Genomic DNA, 20,068 nt, shown 5'->3' with positions numbered 1-20,068 from the left:
CAGATCCCACTGAGTGAAGAGAGCAAGAAATATACTGCTTTTGCTGTCAGTGGTAAAGGATTATTTCAGTTTGTCACCATGCCTTTCGGTCTTGTTTCTGCTCCTCAGACAATGTGTCGTCTGATGGATTTAGTCATTGGTCCACAGTTAGAGCCCTATGTTTTCTATTATTTGGACGATATTTTAGTAGTCACCCCTGATTTTTCCCTTCATATGGAAATTTTAGATAAATTGTTTTTACGTCTTAAGGAAGCTAATCTAACAATTAATCTGGATAAGTGTCAGTTTTGTCGTCCTAGTCTTAAGTTTTTGGGTTATGTTGTTGATAATCAGGGTCTAAGGACTGATCCTGAGAAAATAGTTGCTATTAAGAATTTTCCTATACCTAAGACCACCACCCAAGTCCGTAGGATATTGGGAATGTGTGGATATTATCGCCGGTTTGTACCTTCATACTCTACCTTGTTGTCACCTCTTACGGATCTTTTGAAGAACAGGAAAAAGGGGCAGACCATTACCTGGACTCCTGAGGCTGATGAAGCTTTTAGGCGCGTTAAAGAGGCTTTAACTAGCGCACCAGTCATGATGTCACCTAATTTTAATGAGCATTTTTATTTGATGACTGATTGCTCTAATACTGCTTCTGGTGGCGTATTGTTCCAGTTGAAAGATGGCTCGGAACATCCCATAGCTTACACGAGTAAGAAATTGAATAAGGCCCAGAAAAACTATTCCACCACTGAGAAAGAACTCTTAGCTATCATACATGGGTTGGAAGCATTTCGTTATTATTTAGAGGGCCGTAATTTCACCATAATTACGGACCACAGTTCCTTGGTATGGCTTCATAGTATGAAAAACCCATCTCAGAGACTTTCCCGATGGATATGCAAACTGGCTGCCTATTCATATAAGATTGTTCATCGAAAGGCCAACGGTGTAGTGGTTGCTGATGCTCTTTCCCGTGTCCATGATCTTAATGTCTTAGATTTGTCCACCTTAACTCCTGACGAGTGGTATCAGAATATGATTGATAGGGTTACTCAAGACCCACAAAATTATCCTGATTTTAAGGTAGAGAACAATATACTGTACAAACATATCTTAAGTCCTATAGAGGCCTTATCCAATATGTCAGATTGGAAAATAGTTGTACCTACGCCAAATAGGGAGAACATATTACGTATGTTTCATGATGAAGTTACTGCTGGACATTTTGGTTTTTATAAAACTTTTCATCGTATTGCCGAATTATATTATTGGCCTGGCATGCGCAAGTCTATCAAAAAGTATATTTCTAAGTGTTTAGTTTGTGCGACTTGTAAACCCAGTAATTTACCACAAGCTGGACTCATGGGTTCCTTTAGGAACATTAATTTTCCTTGGCAGATGATCTCGTTGGATCTCATTGGACCCTATCCTCGTAGTTATAAGGGTAATACTTACTGCTTGGTAGTTGTGGATTATTTCACCAAATTTCCTGTAGTTTGTCCTCTTCGTCAGGCCACAACTCCAGCCATTCTGAAATATTTAGAGGAACAAGTCTTTTTGTTGTTTGGTGTTCCCCAAATTGTGTCATGTGACAATGGTCCTCAGTTTGTGTCGAAGGCTTTTAAAGATCTTTTAGCTAAATATAAGGTCCAGAAGACCTTTTATAATGCTGCCTACCATCCTCAAGCCAATCATACTGAGAGAGTGAATCGCAGTATCGTCACCGCCCTAAGGTCCTATACATTCCCAGATCACAGAGCTTGGGATCAATATATCCATTCCATAGCTCAAGCCATAAGGACCTCTGTCCATGAGGTTACCCAATGTTCTCCTGCATATCTCAATTTTGGTAGAAATGTTGCTTTATCTGGTGACTATTTTGGTACAATTTCCGACACTTCCACAAATCTCCCTCAGATATCCGATAACCTTCATCGCTTAGAAGATCTCCAGACTCTACCTCAAATTTTTTCTGACATTCGGAAGAAGTTAAAAACTTCCTATCTAAGGAACCAGCAGCAGTATAACTTGAGGAAAAGAGATCTGCGATTCTTCGTTGGAGATAGAGTGTTGAAGCGAAACTTTGTAAAGTCTAATAAGGGTGATGCTATTTCGGCAAAATTTTGCCAGAAATATATTCCCTGTACGGTTGTGAAGGTAATATCTCCTTTAGTGTATGAATTGAAGGACAATTCGACTAACAAACGAATTGGACAATTTCACATAAAGGATTTACTGCCTGATAACACCATGGATGAGGTTGATTCATCATCTTCGGAAGAAGATTAACTTTATAGGGTTGTTTGAGCTAACTTCTTCCTCTATTTGTCTTTAGCTCGATCCTTATTAAGATTCAGTATTTTAGTTTAATATTTTATTCACCAGATAGAGCAGGTACATATCTCCATTTTTATCTTTTGGCATGGTTGTTAGATGACTTCCAATTTATGAATCATTAGGTTAATTATTTTTTTTAGTACGCTTATGTATGAGCTTATCATTTTTTTTTCATTATTAATGTTGCGTTTTAATTATTATGCATCAACATTATTAATTATTAATACTGTTAGTAGGATTACCCAGTTAATAAAATCCTACTTGTAATTTTTAGATTGTGCACCTACCCCTTAGCATAGAAGGGTTGTTGATTATTGTATATTTATATATTTGAATATGTAAGCTCATGCAAGTACGTTGGTTTAATATTGATATTTGGTATGGAACTATGGAACTAAGAATATTATACACTACTTATCTCAGGTTGTGTGTTGTATTTTTGATATTTGACTACATACTATTTTTTTTATATGTATCTTTTATTATCTTGTTATTAGATTTGCCATATTGGAAAGATGGGGTGGTTCTTAATTTTATATTGGTTTACTTTATCAACATTTGTCACAGATATCCTAAATACTTTATAATAATTTATATCCTTATGCCCTACACAGTATGATTCTGGAATTAGTTTGGAATTCTGATGTATGTATGGATTTCTTCTTAAGAACTAGTCTGCCAATGCTCTGTAATTTGGGTTCCTAGGTAACCTAGTGAATGCGTGGGTTCGAAATTCAGCAACTGATCACTGCTATCCGATTTCGTAACCTATGTTTTCATAGCAGAGTACGCAGATGTTTATTCATCAAAATATTTCTGGTCAGGAAATGTTGGCCACATGTCCTGACCATCCTTGTGTAATTATTCCAATCATTCCAGTTACATTTTTTAGCATTTGATAGGGAATATTTAGTTTACATTATGTCCCGTACTTCATAGGTAGTAGGTTCCTTTTAGTATTTGAGGTGTTTGGACAAATGAATTGCTTATTTTAGTAGATTTCCTCTTCTTTCCTGAGGCATTAGTTTGTTGTTGAGATTCAGGAATATTTCCTGGATAATTCTATGTATGCGAGAACGTATGAATCTACAGTTTTATTCCAAATTGGTTGCTCGTTCTTGTCATATTTTTTTTCTATCATTTCTCATGGTGTCATAGACCTTGTCAGTTCACCTTTTAGATTTTTTTTTATTACAATTGGTACGTTATCAGCTATAGCTAGTGAACAACAGCACGGACCAATTTTAGTTAGTCAACGACTTACTTGAGTCGATGGACCTAATTTAGTTTATTTAGTATTAGTGAGAATTGGTACACAAATCTTCCTGATCGTTCTTCTTTGGATATGCTCCTATAAATCTGGTGTCCATTGATAGTCCGATTTTGGATAAAGCATCCGAGTCCTCACCTATTTTGTTTATTTGGTTGTATAGGCTCGTATTACCGGTTGTGGTTGTACATAGGCCTAATTAATTTATGTGATTTAGTATTGGTGTGAATTGGTCCATAAATCTTCCTGGTCGTCCTTCTGTGGATATGCTTTATGAATCTGGTGTCCATTGATAGTCCGACTTTGGATTAAGTGTCCGATTCCACATTTATTTTGATTAATGAGTTTTTGGATAACTTTGATATGCTTACTATTGGTATTATTTGGCACTGGTGAGAATTGTTCCATAAATATTCCTGATTGTTCTTCTCTGGATATGCTATTACGAATCTGGTGTCCATGGGTAGTTCAATTTTGGATGAAGTGTTCCATTCTTCACTTATTTCAGTTGTTGATTTCTTTTGTCTTACTTTAGTATATTTACTTGTGTTATGGTGCGAATTGGCTCATACCTTTGCCTGGTTGTTCGTCCTTGGATATACTCTTTATAAATTTGATGTCCATGGATTGTTCAATTTTGCATTTAGTGCCAATTCGACATTTATTTGTCATTATGAACTTTAGTACATTATTTAGCTTATGTTTTGGTTTGCAGACAAAATGTCGATGACATTTTAATATGACTTCGAGTCATCTTTTCCGATTCGTAGTTTTGGTGTAGTGATCATCCTTCTTTCCCTGATCCTTAATTTGTGGTTACTTGTAATCTTGCGGGTCAACGTAGAATGATAGATTATTACCACTTGGTTATTAATATTTTGAATTAAAAAAAAAAAAAAATTTTTTTGCTTAAAATTTTTTTTTCTCCGAGTAGAAGGGGAATATAACAGTCCGTTAACTTTAATTATCTTTATAGTTATTTTATTTAAATTTTAATAACGGTTTGTCATTAAATTATACTTAAAAATAATAAGATCTAACTAAAATAAATCTTTGACTGACGTCATACTTAACTATTAGTTGGCACAAGTACTTCAGTTGGTATTAGACACCATTCGCTGTCATGTGAGTTTCGTTCTGTGAGGCTCCTCGTCTAACGACGGGAAATAATTGACACTTCGCTTGGTACGCTAGAACGGAAAAGTGGCGGATGACTGATTGAAAAGGACGGAAATTTTAATACAATAGTTTCAAGCTTTTATAAGTGATATTTAGTGGCAAATTATTAATGGTGCTTTGGAGAAGCTAGGAGACTAAGTTTTGGGAGATCCCGGAGGAATTGGAAGTCATGTCATCCGGTAAATTTTTTTACTCTTAAAAAAAGTTTGAGAAAAAGGAACGAATATGGCCGCTCTCATGTCATATTAAATTCCTATTGAATTTATTTCTGTAAATGTATGAATCGAAGTTGTTCTTTGAATTTAGTATCTTTAATTATATCCATAGTTCGAAAATATACACTCAGATGAAGATTATCTTGTCACATATCCTGTAAATTATATCATTTGATTTGTGTGGTTATGTCAACCTCATAATATTGAATTCAAATTTTACAGATTACATTCATTATTCTCTATTCTATTAGATTGTGTGTATTCTAGCCACCTTAAATTCGTTCCAAAAGCCAGTATTTTTCTTAAAATTTACAACACATTACATTATCCCATACCATTTTTAATAATAAAAAAAATACCCTTTATAGACATATTTTTCAGATAAAAATCATATTCTGTATTAAATATTGAATTTAAAGTTAAATCCCAAATTAATGTGTGTAATGTGAATCAAGGTCAAATCCATCATTGTTTTTGCTAATGATCTTTTTGTTGTTCATTCTGGAAAAAAGATATCTCATTTCTTTTCCTTTGGCTCTTTGACCTTTCCTTAGATTCTGACATTGAAACTAAAACGGGACATGTTTGTTTTTAGCCACTTGGGGGAAATCTTAAACTGTAACCAGTCCGTCAGCTCCCCTCACAACTGGGAGCAACCGTTCTACGCCAAGCCAGGTCATTTGGAGACTAGCCTGGAGAACCTCCCACATACCTACTTTGTATCCTGCCCTCTGCACCCCAGAAGGGCATCGGTATATTAATTGGTACAAGCTAGCACCATCCCTGTGCTAATTCGCCTACCAGGGATTTTGGAATCCGTAGCAAGGACACTCTCGGGGACCATTTAGGGTTTGTTTTGGGACACTTAGTATCTGCTAGTGATTGTCACTTCCACTATTACACCACATTCATTTTTTGTATAAGACTCGGGACATTTATTTTGATGATTAAGTTTTATAGTTTATCGCACATATTTTGTTTCAATATTTAAGTTGCATATTGTTTTTATATATCTATAATAGTTGATAGTGTTCCCCAAACCAGTAAACTCTCTGGTCAAAGAGGTTTGAGCTCAGATCATCTTTTCCCCATATGAGATTCTCTTTACCTTTATATATTACCTGAAATTTACTTGTACCATTTATTTACTTAATTAACTTTATATTTTTAGTACTAACCTTGCTTGTCTCCACTTATCAATTTAAATTTATATACTTTGTCCTCTTAATTTGCTTAATTTATTAACTTATTCATATAACTTTAATCTTTCTTTAGTCAATCATAATTATTTAACTTATTTGCTTAACTTTACTTAAATTCATTTAATCAATTTCTAATTATATCTTTGGACGCTATTCCCTTTGAATAGCTATCCATTTTACTTGTTATATTTTTTAGTGACTACGTGTCGAAGCAACTGATTTTTATATATCAAGTAGACCGTAGGTTCACCTTAATGAGGCTAGTGCCTATTTAACTCTTTGAGAGTTACGGAAATTATTCATTGTGAATAATCCTCCCTTAATTATATTCTGGTTCATTAGTTCTATAGGGTTTAACGTTGCTGTACGTATTTTAATCGTACAATATTTGGTGAAGGTTGTTATTTAACCTAGTATATGTAAGTTGGGGGTATGCTTCCTAGAAAAGCTACTCCAATACTAATTTAATAGGTAATTATATTTATACTTAGATAGGTAATTATTTCCCATTGTCATTTTATAGTTACATAATTTGTATTTTCTAACTCAGAGGTTGTCAAAAATCTAAGTAGTTATATTTAATAAATATTTATTTGTTTTGTATACCAATTATTTTTTTTCCCATTTTTGAATTTAATAATTTAATATATTTAATATTTAACAGCAGTGTAAGATACCTGGAAGTTTGGTCTATCCAAACTTCTGGCGCCCATAATTCAGTCTATTGTATTTATCTCTTATATTCTTCTATTTTTATTATATTATTATATTTATTTAATCTATTTTCTGAGCATATATTCTTATCTTAATATTTCCCTTCTTAGTTATCATCACTCTCTACTTTGATCTACTGTTCTTCGACAGGCATGCAAACGAGCCGTATCCATCCTTGAGTGTCAAGTTGCTCTCTTGCATCTATAGCTAGCCAACTCTATTCAGTTTGCCTCTGTCTCTCCATACTTCCATTATCAGTTCATCACCCTTCCTTCATTCATTTCATCTTATCATTTTAGTTCAACAAATACTACTGCAAAGTAGTATTTTTGTTACAGAGGCACCGACTAAGTCGGTGTCTCGCTATCCGCAAATGTCCCCGGTAAAGAAAGTTCGGTTACAGTTTTATTGGACGCATCAGCTGACAAAACAACTTCACTTTAACTTTTTTAAGAAATTGGCTAAGAGAACTAAGATTGTTTTTTGTGTCATTTCTTCTTTTTCGGCTTTTAACTTAATAATAATGTTGAGTACTTAACAGATATAATTTTATATTAATTGAACGCTAGATTCTTTAACTGCAGAGTACAACTGACAAACAATTCTGTATTATAATCAAATTAAATACAACATAATAAAAGAGCTCTAAACTAAATTTTATGTAAAATGTTTATTTTAAATACCGGGTGTCCTCTTATATTTTCCCCCACTTTAACTGCTCATAACTTCTAAACGGCTCAAGATAGAAATATGCGGTTTTCGTTGAAATGTTTTATTTTAGTAAAAGTTTTGTCAGAATGGATTGAGTTCACTTACGAAAGAAATATGGCGGATTTTTGCAAAAAATTTTGTTTACTTTTTTTTATTGAAACACCCAGTATATTTTTTTTTGTAAATTTAAAGAACGGTCATTCACGTATCCAGCGATATAAAGTTTTTTAAAATCGGTTGTCAAATGACTGAGTAATTAATTTTTAAAATGAGAGGTGCAATGTGGATATCACATAACTAAATAACATAACTATACAAATTGATATTATATTATGTTATGTGAGTTTCACATTGCATCTCTCATTTTAAAAATTAAATGCTCAGTCATTCACAACCGATTTTAAAAAACGTTATATCGCTGGATAGGTAAATGACTGTTCTTTCAATTTACAAAAGAATATACTGGGTGTTTCAATGAAAAAAGTCAACAACGTTTTTTTTTCAAAAATCCGCCATTTTTTATTTAAAAGCGATATAAAAAATTCAATACATTCAAACAAAACTTTTACTAAAATAAAATATCTATCTTGAGTCGTTTAGAAGTTATAGGTAGTTAAAATGCGAGAAAATATAAGTGGACACCCGGTATGTGGGGTTTTATGGGATTAATACATAACTTGATACCTATTAATAGGTACATAATACTTAAATTAGACAGGCGCAGGCGGCAAGAAAACAGTATCCCAATCTTGTTTATTCTACTAGAAATCATTCATTTCCTCTCATAACTGCTGATACAAAAGTAACAACTTACAAGGAATTTGAAGAACATAAACAAAGCATTCTCATTTAAGAGCAAAGTTGTTTAGTTGAAATATGATATCTTTGACCAATAAATTATATTACTACATGGTAAGAATTCTACGCGGCATTGCATATTTTTGTATGTTATGTGATATTCAAAACTGAGGCGGCACACATAGTGAAAGCGGTTTCCGCTAGCGGGCAAACCGCGCGGTTCTCGCGCGCGGGTATGGTAACACAGTGAAGACGGGTAAAAGCGAGAGAGATCGTTCAAATCTGGCAGTTGCGTCTACTACTTCCGATGATGATGATATAATTGCTTTAGATTCTGTTTTGACTAAACTGAAAAGAAAGGGAGTTGATGTACATCCTATTAATCGAGAAAGATTAATTTATGGAGAATATCATCATCTATTTCAAAAATTAAAAGATAATGAACGATTCTTCCAGTATATGAGAATGACTCAAGAGACTTTTAAATATATTTTGGAGAAAGTGGAGTATCGTTAAAAACAATATTAAACGCTCAACTTACAGTCAACCAACAGAATATCGAAAGAGTTGAGAATACACATATCTGGGTACGAATTTAAATAGCGAATGGGACTACTCAGAAATTAAACAGCGAATAATAAAAGCGAAAGCAGCATACTTTAGAATGAGACCCATTTTCAACAGTCGAGACATATCATTAACCCGCCATTACACGCGCTATGAGGGAATCCCTCACCACATTTGTTTATAAGCAATGAAATTGTGTAAACTAATACGATAACCTTAAGCACCCAGGAATGCCTTTAGCATGGTTCATGAGAGGGTATGAAAAAGTTATAGAATATTTCAGGCGGTCAGTGTGCTGTGTGATAGTTGAAAGAAGAGACATCCCTCTTCAAGTGAGGGAATTCCTCACTGCGCGTGCAATCACGGTGAAATCACATTTCTGTTATCTCAAAGAACCTTTTAGGTTTTTATTTAATATTTAGGTAGGTTTAATTAAAATATTATTGTTTGGATTAGGTTAGGAACAGTGGCACACCGAGGGGGGGGGGGGGTTGGGGGTTAAAATCCCACCCAGAGCATATAGAAATATATATAAAAGAAGGTAGGAAAATGTAACTTGTCTTTCACAAATAATACAAAAAACTTTCGGTGCCCAAGCAAACCCCCCTATCCCCCCCGAGGAAAATTCTAGGTGCGCCACTGGTTAAGAACCCATTTTTAAATTTACCTATTCTATTTGGGAAATAAGCCACAATTTAACTTGAAAAATTAATTTTATTGACGTTTCGAATTCCACCTCGGACGTCGTTATCAAAATACAAAATATTAATAGTTAATTACATAAATGCCACAAAGAAATAGCTTCAGAACAGTTGTTAATTTTAATTTGTATTTTTAGTAAAATGAATTCGCGTAAAGAACGTTAATTTCTTCAGTGGCTTGCTGAAATTGAAAATTAAGAAAACTTGCTTTTGATCTATATTATTTTTACTTTTGTTTTGTTAAATTAATAAAAAAAATTGATTTACGAGTATTTCTATAATATGTGAGTACAACCCATTTTATATTTATACATGTTGACATTCATTCTTTCTCGAAATAAGTCGAATTTATGTAGGTGAGGGCGACGCTCATACGCGTGCAACCACGTCACAATAGAAGACGCGTGTAACGGCGGGTTAAAACCAAAATACCGTCTGTTGAAATGCTATATATTCACAGTTCTGCTCTACGGAATGGAAGCTTGGACACTAACTGTTATATCTATGAATCTGCTCGAAGCTTTCGAAATGTGGTGTTATAGGAGCATCTTACGTATATCCTGCGTTGACCGAATTACTAACGTGGAATTCCTGCGTAGAATGGGGAAAGAGTGTGAATTTCTTATAACCATCAAAACAAAAAAATTAGAATATCTAGGACATGTAATGAGAATTCAAGAACGTTACGGCCTTCTCCAACTGATTCTCCAAGGGAAGGTATGTAAATGGTAAAAGAGGACCGGGAAGAAGACGAATTTCCTGGCTTCAAAATTTACAAAAGTGGTATAATACCACTACCACTGAACTGTTCCGCGCTGCGGTAGACAAAGTCAAGATAGCCATGATGATCGCCAACATCCGGAACGGATAGGCACTTTAACCCGCCAGTGGTCGCTATATGAGATTTTCTCTCACGGTTTCAGAAAATTACACAGAATTTTTTTTCTGGGAAATTATACGCTCTGTAGTTCCTTCTAGTCTCCTAACTATCCTCCCTCGACAATCTAATAGACTCGCCCGCTTAGATAGTGACTCAGTTGACCTAATATCACCCAATTGTTGAGTCAGCGCGCTTCAACTGAGACATTCTCTCATCAAGCGACCACCCGCGTTACGAACTGTACGTAAAATTAATTTTATTTTGGCACTTAAAACCTGAAATAGTGTAAAAAAAAATTGTAATTATTGTCATCAATCAATTTTTCCAGAGCACTCTTGTTATATTTGTGTGCTGTGACCTAAATTATCAAGACACGGAGATTGATTAATATTTGTTTAATTCCGATTATTTCTTTTTATTTTATTAAATTATTATCTATATTATGTTATATTATTTTTTTCTTATTATTAGTTAATAAAAAAAGTTTAAAAGCTGTTTTAAAAATTTTATTTTGTAAAAAAAGGCAAAATTTGAATATGTGAGAGAAAATCTCACGCGCGACCACTCACGTAACAATTTACCTAGCGACCAATGCCGGGTTAAGAAGAAGAAGGAGTATCGTTTAATTAAAAACTGGTGTAATTTACATAAGCAGGCTATCCTTCCGGAAGAAAGGCTTGTTATAACATTGAGGTAAGTAGTTTTGTTGTATATTTATTTTTCAAGTATTGATTTAGTTAATAGTTAATACTGGAATGGTTTTAGAAATACCTAAGTCACACAAAATTACGGTTTCAATAAGATTGACTTTATTACTTTTGTTTATTATAATGTACAATTATTTATAAAATTAATCCATGGAGAACTATTAATTCTTATTATAAAAGAGCGAATAAACTAAATTATCATTGCAGTAAACATTAAAACCGCGCGGAAAAAACTAAGTTCTCATTCTAGCAAAAGAGGTCAGGCGGGTTGAGGCGGTTGGCCCGCGCGGACCTGCTTTGTCTATGTTCGTGTACATTTAAAGACGTGCATTCTTTTTGAAAACGTTTAAAAGCGGGTCCCGCTAGCATTGCCCGCTAGCGGAAACCGCCTCCACTGTGTGCGCCGACTAACAAACAAACACTGATTAGAGTATTATTTAAAACGAAAAACGATTATGGTATTAAAAACGATTAGGGTATTATTTATTATGACGAATTATTTAAAATATTAATTTTTCTATTTTAGTATTTTACATACTACCAGCAGAAAAAAAGCTCATTCTGGTGCTCCCCAAAGAGGGGCGCCCGCCTGCAATGCATCCCTTGCAGGCCCGTTATCGCCGGCCCTGAGTTCAGTCGTAGTAGAGAAAGACCACAAAATAATGGCTAGATGAGATTAAAGCAAAAATGGGGAGAAATTGGCACCAAATATCACAAAACAGAGAAGAATGGAGAACTCGTGGGGAGGCCTGTCCAGGAGCGAATGAAAACAGGCTAACGAAGAAGATAGGAAGAGGATAAGAAGAAGAAATAATGTAAAACATGGACCATGTGTCAAGAGCAAAACTGGATGAGCAAATAAATATTAGTACATTTTATCTTGTCTAGTTTTTCTCCAGGTCTTATATTTTTTAATTTACCGTAGCAATTTATTTTTCTAATTTGTTTGTTTGTTGTACATCATTTAGTAGTGACCAATATTTAATATTGTTTTATTTCTGAAATCGTTTTTTATTATAACGTACGGAACTTCCTGAACATCCGCAAGAAAGTTCTAATTCGGAAATAGTTCTGAAAATCGGACCGCCAAAATAGAAAATCTATGTATTCTAAACAAGAATAAAAAACCGCTAAACGGCGTAAAAATGAGTGGCGCATACAATATTCCAGCTACAAAAGATCTGATATGAATATTACGTGGCGCGAAAATGTATTTTCACTGATGCAAAATAAAATTTTAGTTTTATTTTAAACAATTTTTTCATAATATTTGCTAAATTTGAAGTAAAACGCGCCACAAAAGAGTAACTTTGATGCAGTTTGAATTTTGCAACACTTTTGTGGCGCGTCTACTTCAAATTTAACAAATATTATGGAAAATCGTTTAAAATAAAACTAAAATTTTATTTTGCATCAAAATGAAAATACATTTTTGCGACACGTAATATTTATACAGTACGTAATTGGTTCAGCTGGACATAGGGAATATACATGGAGAGAATTGTGGCAACTGCGCTAACCTGTGTTAGTTGAAGCTTCTGTTCGAGTATGAGTTTTTGATTTATGAGTTAATAATTTTACCTTAGTTTTTAAAATATTTTTTATTTAAAAACTAATTTCAAAATTAAACAGTTTTCTCATTCCCTTAGGCCAAAAATATTCAGCTACTACATTGTCATATTTTGACGTTTATTTGTGTCAGTCGAAATGAGTTGTGAATTTTGAGGTTAATGCCCCTTAATGCTAATAACCATATTGTCATCGAGAGAGCTCAGTTGACACAAGTATCTCAATATAATACAATGTATGTGTTTATGTATCTAAATATACAGGGTGAGGCAGATAAAGGGCCTATTAGAAGTATCTCGAGAACTAAAGATAAGAGAATAATGAAAATTGGAATACAAGGGTTATCGGGTATAAACTATTTAATGAAAATATTTTGGTCTCTTTGCTACTTCCGGTTATACCGGAAGTTGATTGTAACTTCGTTTTTTTAAATGGGACACCCTATATATTTTTACATTTTTGAATTCTCCTCGATTTCATCTTTCTTAAAATACAAGGTTTTGTAATATTATACAGGGTAGGTTAAAAGATAATAACGTCTTCTTATTAATTTCGTAGCAATATTCACACCCTGTAGGATTGTAGTACTTTGACACAATAAACTCTATTAATGTTCAAATGATTTTTAATATAGTCTACTATTGTCAAGAGTTATTGGTATAGTTAAATTTTTCATTTTAGTATACAGGGTTGGTCGAAACTCGGAATGAGTATTTTCTGAGTTTTCTTAAATGGAACATCCTGTATTTTAGTATTGTAATGAAATGTTATTTTATGGTACTTTCTAATTTCTTAAGCATTCCCTATACCTAACTGCTTTAATTTGTGAGTTATTGGTGATTCAAGCCAAACATTAATTGCAACACAAAATAGGCGAAATTGTATTAGGTTGGCCGTGAAAATATTCAATCACAAATAATTTTTTGGAAATAAATACATATTAATTTAGACTGATGCTTAAAATTGCCAATAATGGTTGAGGTATCAAAATACCATCGAAGTTAAAATTGTTGGTGCGATTAACAATTAAACACAAATTAAAGCAGTTAGGTATAGGGGATGCTTAAGAAGTAAAAAAGTACCGTGACATATCATTTCATTACAATACTAAAATATAGGGTGTTCCATTTAAGAAAACTCAGAAAATACTCATTCCGAGTTTCGACCCACCCTGTACATTAAAATTAACAATTCAACTACACTAATATTTGCTAACAATAGTAGACTATATTAAAAATCATTTGAACATAAGTAGAGTTTATTATGTCAAACTACTACAATCCTACAGGGTGTGAATATTGCTACGAAATTAATAAGAAAACGTAATTATCTTTTAACCTACCCTGTATAATGTTACAAAACCTTATATTTTAAAAAAGAAGAAATCGAGGAGAATCCAAAAATGTAAAAATATACAGGGTGTCCCATTTAAAAAACGAAGTTATAAGCAACTTCCGGGATAACCAGAAGTACCAAATCGATGAAAATATTTTCATTGAATAGATCAGTCTTCAAAACCCCCTTATTCCAATTTTCATAATTCAGTTGCCTTTAGTTTTCGAGATATTTCTAATAGGCCCTTTATCTGCCTCACCCTATATACAATGTATGTTCCCTATGTCCAGCTGAAAGATGTACGTACTGTATCAGATCTTTTGTAGCTGGATTATTGTATGCGCCACTTATTTTTACGGCGTTTAGCGGTTTTTTATTCTTGTATCAGGAGTTTTTCACAGTTTTTTTTATAAATTACATGTATGAAGTTGAATGCAATTTTTCTCGATTACACGTTAAGCTTTATGAATGGTCGCCTTTGTCGCATTATCTCCCAAATGATTAAGTGTCCATCAAATTACACTAGATTTTTTTCTATACAAAATAGATTGAAAAAAAAATATTGGGATGGCCGGTTAATGAACGCGGATTGCCCGTTGCCAGATCAAATTTAGCATCTTAACCACTACAACTGCATAAACCATTTCAGAAAAAACCGTTAATTTTGTTATACTTTTGTAGCTTAATAACTTCTAAACGGCTTAACCGATTTTGATTACTAAACATGAGTTTGAAACGTATTGACAAGTAGTATCTGATGCATCTAAGGTCAGGCATGATAACTGAGGCTATTACAGGAATTATTGAGCTTGAAAAACTTTTCCCAGCTTTTTCCCATAGGAAATGAGCTTTTTCCCATAGGAAATAAATTTGATCATATTTATGAAGCCTATAACTTAAAAATTCGAATTTTCCTGGATACAAGGTATACACCGTCAGATTTGTCTAGAGTACTTCTACAAACGCTTAGTTATTGACGCAATTCGTAGGTTGAAATTTTGAGTAATTGTCGAATAACCCAAATTTTCAAATTTTAGTTTTTTCAGTTTTTCGGCAATAATGAGCCGTGTGTATGTCTGAACCTGACGGCTTAAATACCATTTGAAAGCTTAACACAACACTATTGATTTGGTGTATCTGCAGTTCTCCTGTCTCTTCTTGAACCGAAGATATATACCCCTAAAAATATGCCGTTTTGTACACACCAAGTCCTATAGCTGGCTTATGGGTGGACAAAAGTCACAAACTACACCGGTTCTGAATCGGCCCTGACTCCCTCTTCAAACAGAAAAAAAAATTCAGATCGGTTTAACTTTCTCAGCCACATATATACATATCCACAATAATTTTCCCTTTTTTAAATAGAAATTGAGACATATTTCTGAGCTCGGTAACTTTTGAATAGTATATCCGATTTTCAAGATTAGACATGCGTTGGAAAGGTAATGATCAGTACTATTATAAGCCGCAAAGGTGTGACTTAAATTTTCGAAGTTTTTGGGAGTTTTGGGGACGAGAACGACAAACAGGCCCTAAATATGAAGGGCCGTTAAATCCACACCATTGGACCAAAATGGATGTGTGAGATATGAGTGGGTGAGTCTTTTCCTGAACTTTTAGATGGGAGTTGGCACAATTTTCAGTTCCGTCAGATTTAGAAAATCGACAATTTCGTGTATATATAGTGTCGCGTGTAAGGGGGTGTGGGTGTGCGCCACTGGGGAGAACTGCCGTTCTCTGGTAATAATTTAAATCGTGGTTAATGTCCTTTAATAAAACACTAGATTATATAATTAAGTTATTTCTTTACTTACGTTTGCAGGTGTTCCATGTTTGTGTTGTCTACTTGTTACAATAACGCAAATCTCAAGTGACCAGTCGACCCGTCAGATCTCCTTTCCCAACATCGTACTTTGTATTTTCTACTTAAGACGTAACATCAGCGCGTCATCAATAATAATTCGAGGGATAGTAGCCGCACCGTTTTTCGAAAGTTCTGCTAACTTTTGGCAACATTGCGACGGCAGTACGTGACACCATCACAGATGAAGGCACAATATTGTAATAATATACATTGTGATAACGGTGACTATTTCTCTATGTTGCCAAATCAGTCAGTTAACTTCGATTTCTAGTTATAGATAATCGATTTTGGTAGTTCCAATGAGACACAAAATCTGGGCATGGATAAAAAAGTTTATTTGAAGAAAGTGTATTTTTTTGTTTTTCTTAATCGCGGTATACAGGGTGGTTCATCTTATTCGCCTCGGTCTCTGTACGGAAAACCACTTGATATTTTAAAAAATTTTCTTCACAGAAATATACAGGGCCTTTAATACTACAACCTAAAAATAATGTGAATTATACAGGGTGTTCCAAAAAAGAGTGGTATATCAAAGTTATATTTTTTCTTATGGAATGCCCTATATCTGATGACATTATTGAATTGACCTTAAACAATAAGCTATACTTTCATAAGGGTTCCCTATACCTAAATACAGGGTGTTTTGATTTATTTCGATTTTTATAGAAATGTAAGGTTTTAGAAAAAAATAAATATCTACGAATCTAAGAAGCAGTAACAAATTATTTCTTGGATCTTAATAATAGACTATTTAGCATACTTAAACAGATGCTTATTGCAACAAAATTTTTTACAGGGTGGTCAAAATATGAGATTGTTCTATTAACAAATTCAAGCTGTAATAACTTATTTATTTTAAATGGAACACCCTGTATCTTACTAGTCTATCGCGTAGAAAATTTACTTAGCTTTCAATTCTTATTAGGGTTTCCTATACCTATCTTTTTACAGGGTGGTCAAAATATTAGATTGTTCTATTAACAAATTCAAGCTGTAATAACTTACTTATTTTAAATGGAACACCCTGTAGCTTACTAGTCTATCGAGTAGAAAATTTACTTAGCTTTTAATTCTTATTAGGGTTTCCTATACCTATCTAGCTTCATTTTTTAAATATATAAAGATTTCCTAATTTGTAAGCTTTAAAAATTAGAATTAAGTACCTATGTCGTGGTTATGTACAACACATCACCAACACCGGCAATATACTTAGATATCTTAGGCAAGATAGTTTCATTAATAAAATTCACATTTTTATCATTTAATCACACAGAGTGTTCTTATTTTAAATGACATACTCGATATTCTATTCTTTATAATGGAATATATTTAAAATCTCTTCAATTCCATGTAACATTCTCAATACACATGTTATTCTGTAAATATAAATTCCCATGTTATTCTGTAAATACCCATTTTTACATATTTTTGTACAATAATCTCGTTTTCGTCAAAGTAGCAATTGCATTTAATTGTTTGTAATTGCGATTTAAAGATTCAAACAAAAAGTGGCGTTCTTAAATTTACTTAATAACCGTTGGGTTAAGATATGGAAAATACTTATACGGAATGAAATATAATTTAAATATCTTCCAGAATACGGCATCTAATATAGGGTATACAGTTTAAAATAAACATATTATTCAATTTCAAATGTAGGCCAAAATCAACTAAAATAATACAACACTATGTGTGATTACATGATAACAATGAACATTTTATTATTAATGACAGTATCTTGTCTAAGTATATTGCCGGTGTTGGTGGTGCGTTGTACATAAACATGAAATAGGTACTTATGTAATTCTAATTTTTAAAGCTTACAAATTAGGAAATCTTTAAATATTTAAAAAATGAAGGGAGATAGGTATAGGAAACCCTAATAAGAATTGAAAGCTAAGTAAACTTTCTACTCGATAGACTAGTAAGCTACAAGGTGTTCCATTTAAAATAAGTAAGTTATTACAGCTTGAATTTGTTAATAGAACAATCTAATATTTTGACCACCCTGTAAAAAGATAGGTATAGGAAACTCTAATACAAATTGAAAGCTAAGCAAATTTTCTACGCGATAGACTAGTAAGATACAGGGTGTTCCATTTAAAATAAGTAAGTTATTACAGCTTGAATTTGTTAATAGAACAATCTCATATTTTGACCACCCTGTAAGAAATATTGTTGCAATAAGCATCTGTTTAAGTATGCTAAATAGTCTATTACTAAGATCCAAGAAATAGTTTGTTACTGCTTCTTAGATTCGTAGATATTTATTTTTTTCTAAAACCTTACATTTTTATAAAAATCGAAATAAATCAAAACACCCTGTATTTAGGTATAGGGAACCCTTATGAAAGTATAGCTTATTTTTTAAGGTAAATTCAATAATGTCATCAGATATAGGGCATTCCATAAGAAAAAATATAACTTTGATATACCACTCTTTTTTGGAACACCCTGTATAATTCACATTATTTTTAGGTTGTAGTATTAAAGGCCCTGTATATTTCTGTGAAGAAATTTTTTTAAAATATCAAGTGGTTTTCCGTACAGAGACCGAGGCGAATAAGATGAACCACCCTGTATACTCGTTTTTGTAATATTTTTTTAGTTATAGAGCAATTTCCACATACTAACGTATTTCTCAAATTGAGCTCTGTCTGTACCGCCATTCTTTACCATATTGCGTTTATACAGTACGTAAATCGTTCAGCTGGACATAGGGAACATACATTGTATATATTTAGATACATAAATACATACATTGTATTATATTGAGACAATTGTGGCAACTGCGCTCTCTCGATATTAACCTCAAAATTGACAACTTATTTCGACTGGCACAAATAAACGTCAAAATGACAATGTAGTAGCTAAATATTTTTGGCCTAAGGGAATGGGAAAACTGTTTATTTTATAAATTAATTTTTAAATAAAAAATATTTTAAAAATTAAAGTAAAATTATTAACTCATTAATCATAAACGTTGTTTTCGATTTATGTCTGAGCAGCCTTGCTTCAAAACTCACTCATTCTATTCGTTCTAACAGCTATATTGCACCAAAAACTCGTACTCGAACAGAAGCTTCAACTAACACAGGTCAGCGCAGTTGCCACAACTATCTAAATGTATATTCCCTATGTCCAGCTGAACGATTTACGTACTGTATGTGCAAAATAACTCGAAAACATATTCAAAATTAAAACTGCTTGATTACGCGCTGACGTAGTCTCTTAATCTTCAATCAATTCTATCATACTTTTATTATCTACTCTTACCTTCACTCTTTGTTATTCAGTTTCTGTTATTTCGTAAATAATTTAATACGCTGCGGTTTGTGTCACAACATTCATTTTGTGACACTGGCATCTCCTACCTTTGCAGCCTATTATGTACTTTAATTAGAGTATTATGTGTTTCCACCTGGAATGAGTTAAAGGTTATAATAAAAACTCTTTATGTCCTCAGTAAATTTTATTTTACATTGATATTTTATTTACATTTGATTTCATTTATATTCCAAAAAACAGAAGGGACAGTATAAACTAAAAATATTTTAGATTTGGGTAAATTTTAACAATAAAACCTCTTAAACTTAAAATTTAACATCCATATTTAAATGATATTTAAAATTATTAGTGCAGTCACTGAAGGTGGATATAAGCTATTACCTCCGATTTCGTTGAACCTCCATCGATTTGCTGGAAAATTGGTGAGTGGTTAGAGGATATCTCAAGGAACAAAGGTGACATGGTACCAACTTGCGCTTTTACCGTGAGGGGTGAGTGCCACCCCTTCTCGAGGGTGAAAATTATTTTATTAAAAATGATTACAAAATTCTATAGAGGGACAAATTCTAAGTAAAATGTGTTCTATAAAGTTATTAAAATAAATCAAAACTTTTTAAGTTATTAAAGATCAAAGATTTTAATTTTTCGTGAGACAAATGCATGCTTTTAACCGATTTTTCATAAATAACTTAAAAACTATAACTTTTTACAAAAAATTTATTATTACCAAAATGGAAGCT

This window comes from Diabrotica virgifera, chromosome 4, assembly GCF_917563875.1.
Source record: "Diabrotica virgifera virgifera chromosome 4, PGI_DIABVI_V3a".
In the NCBI taxonomy this organism is placed as follows: Eukaryota; Metazoa; Arthropoda; class Insecta; order Coleoptera; family Chrysomelidae; genus Diabrotica; species Diabrotica virgifera.
This window is presented reverse-complemented; position numbering follows the sequence as displayed.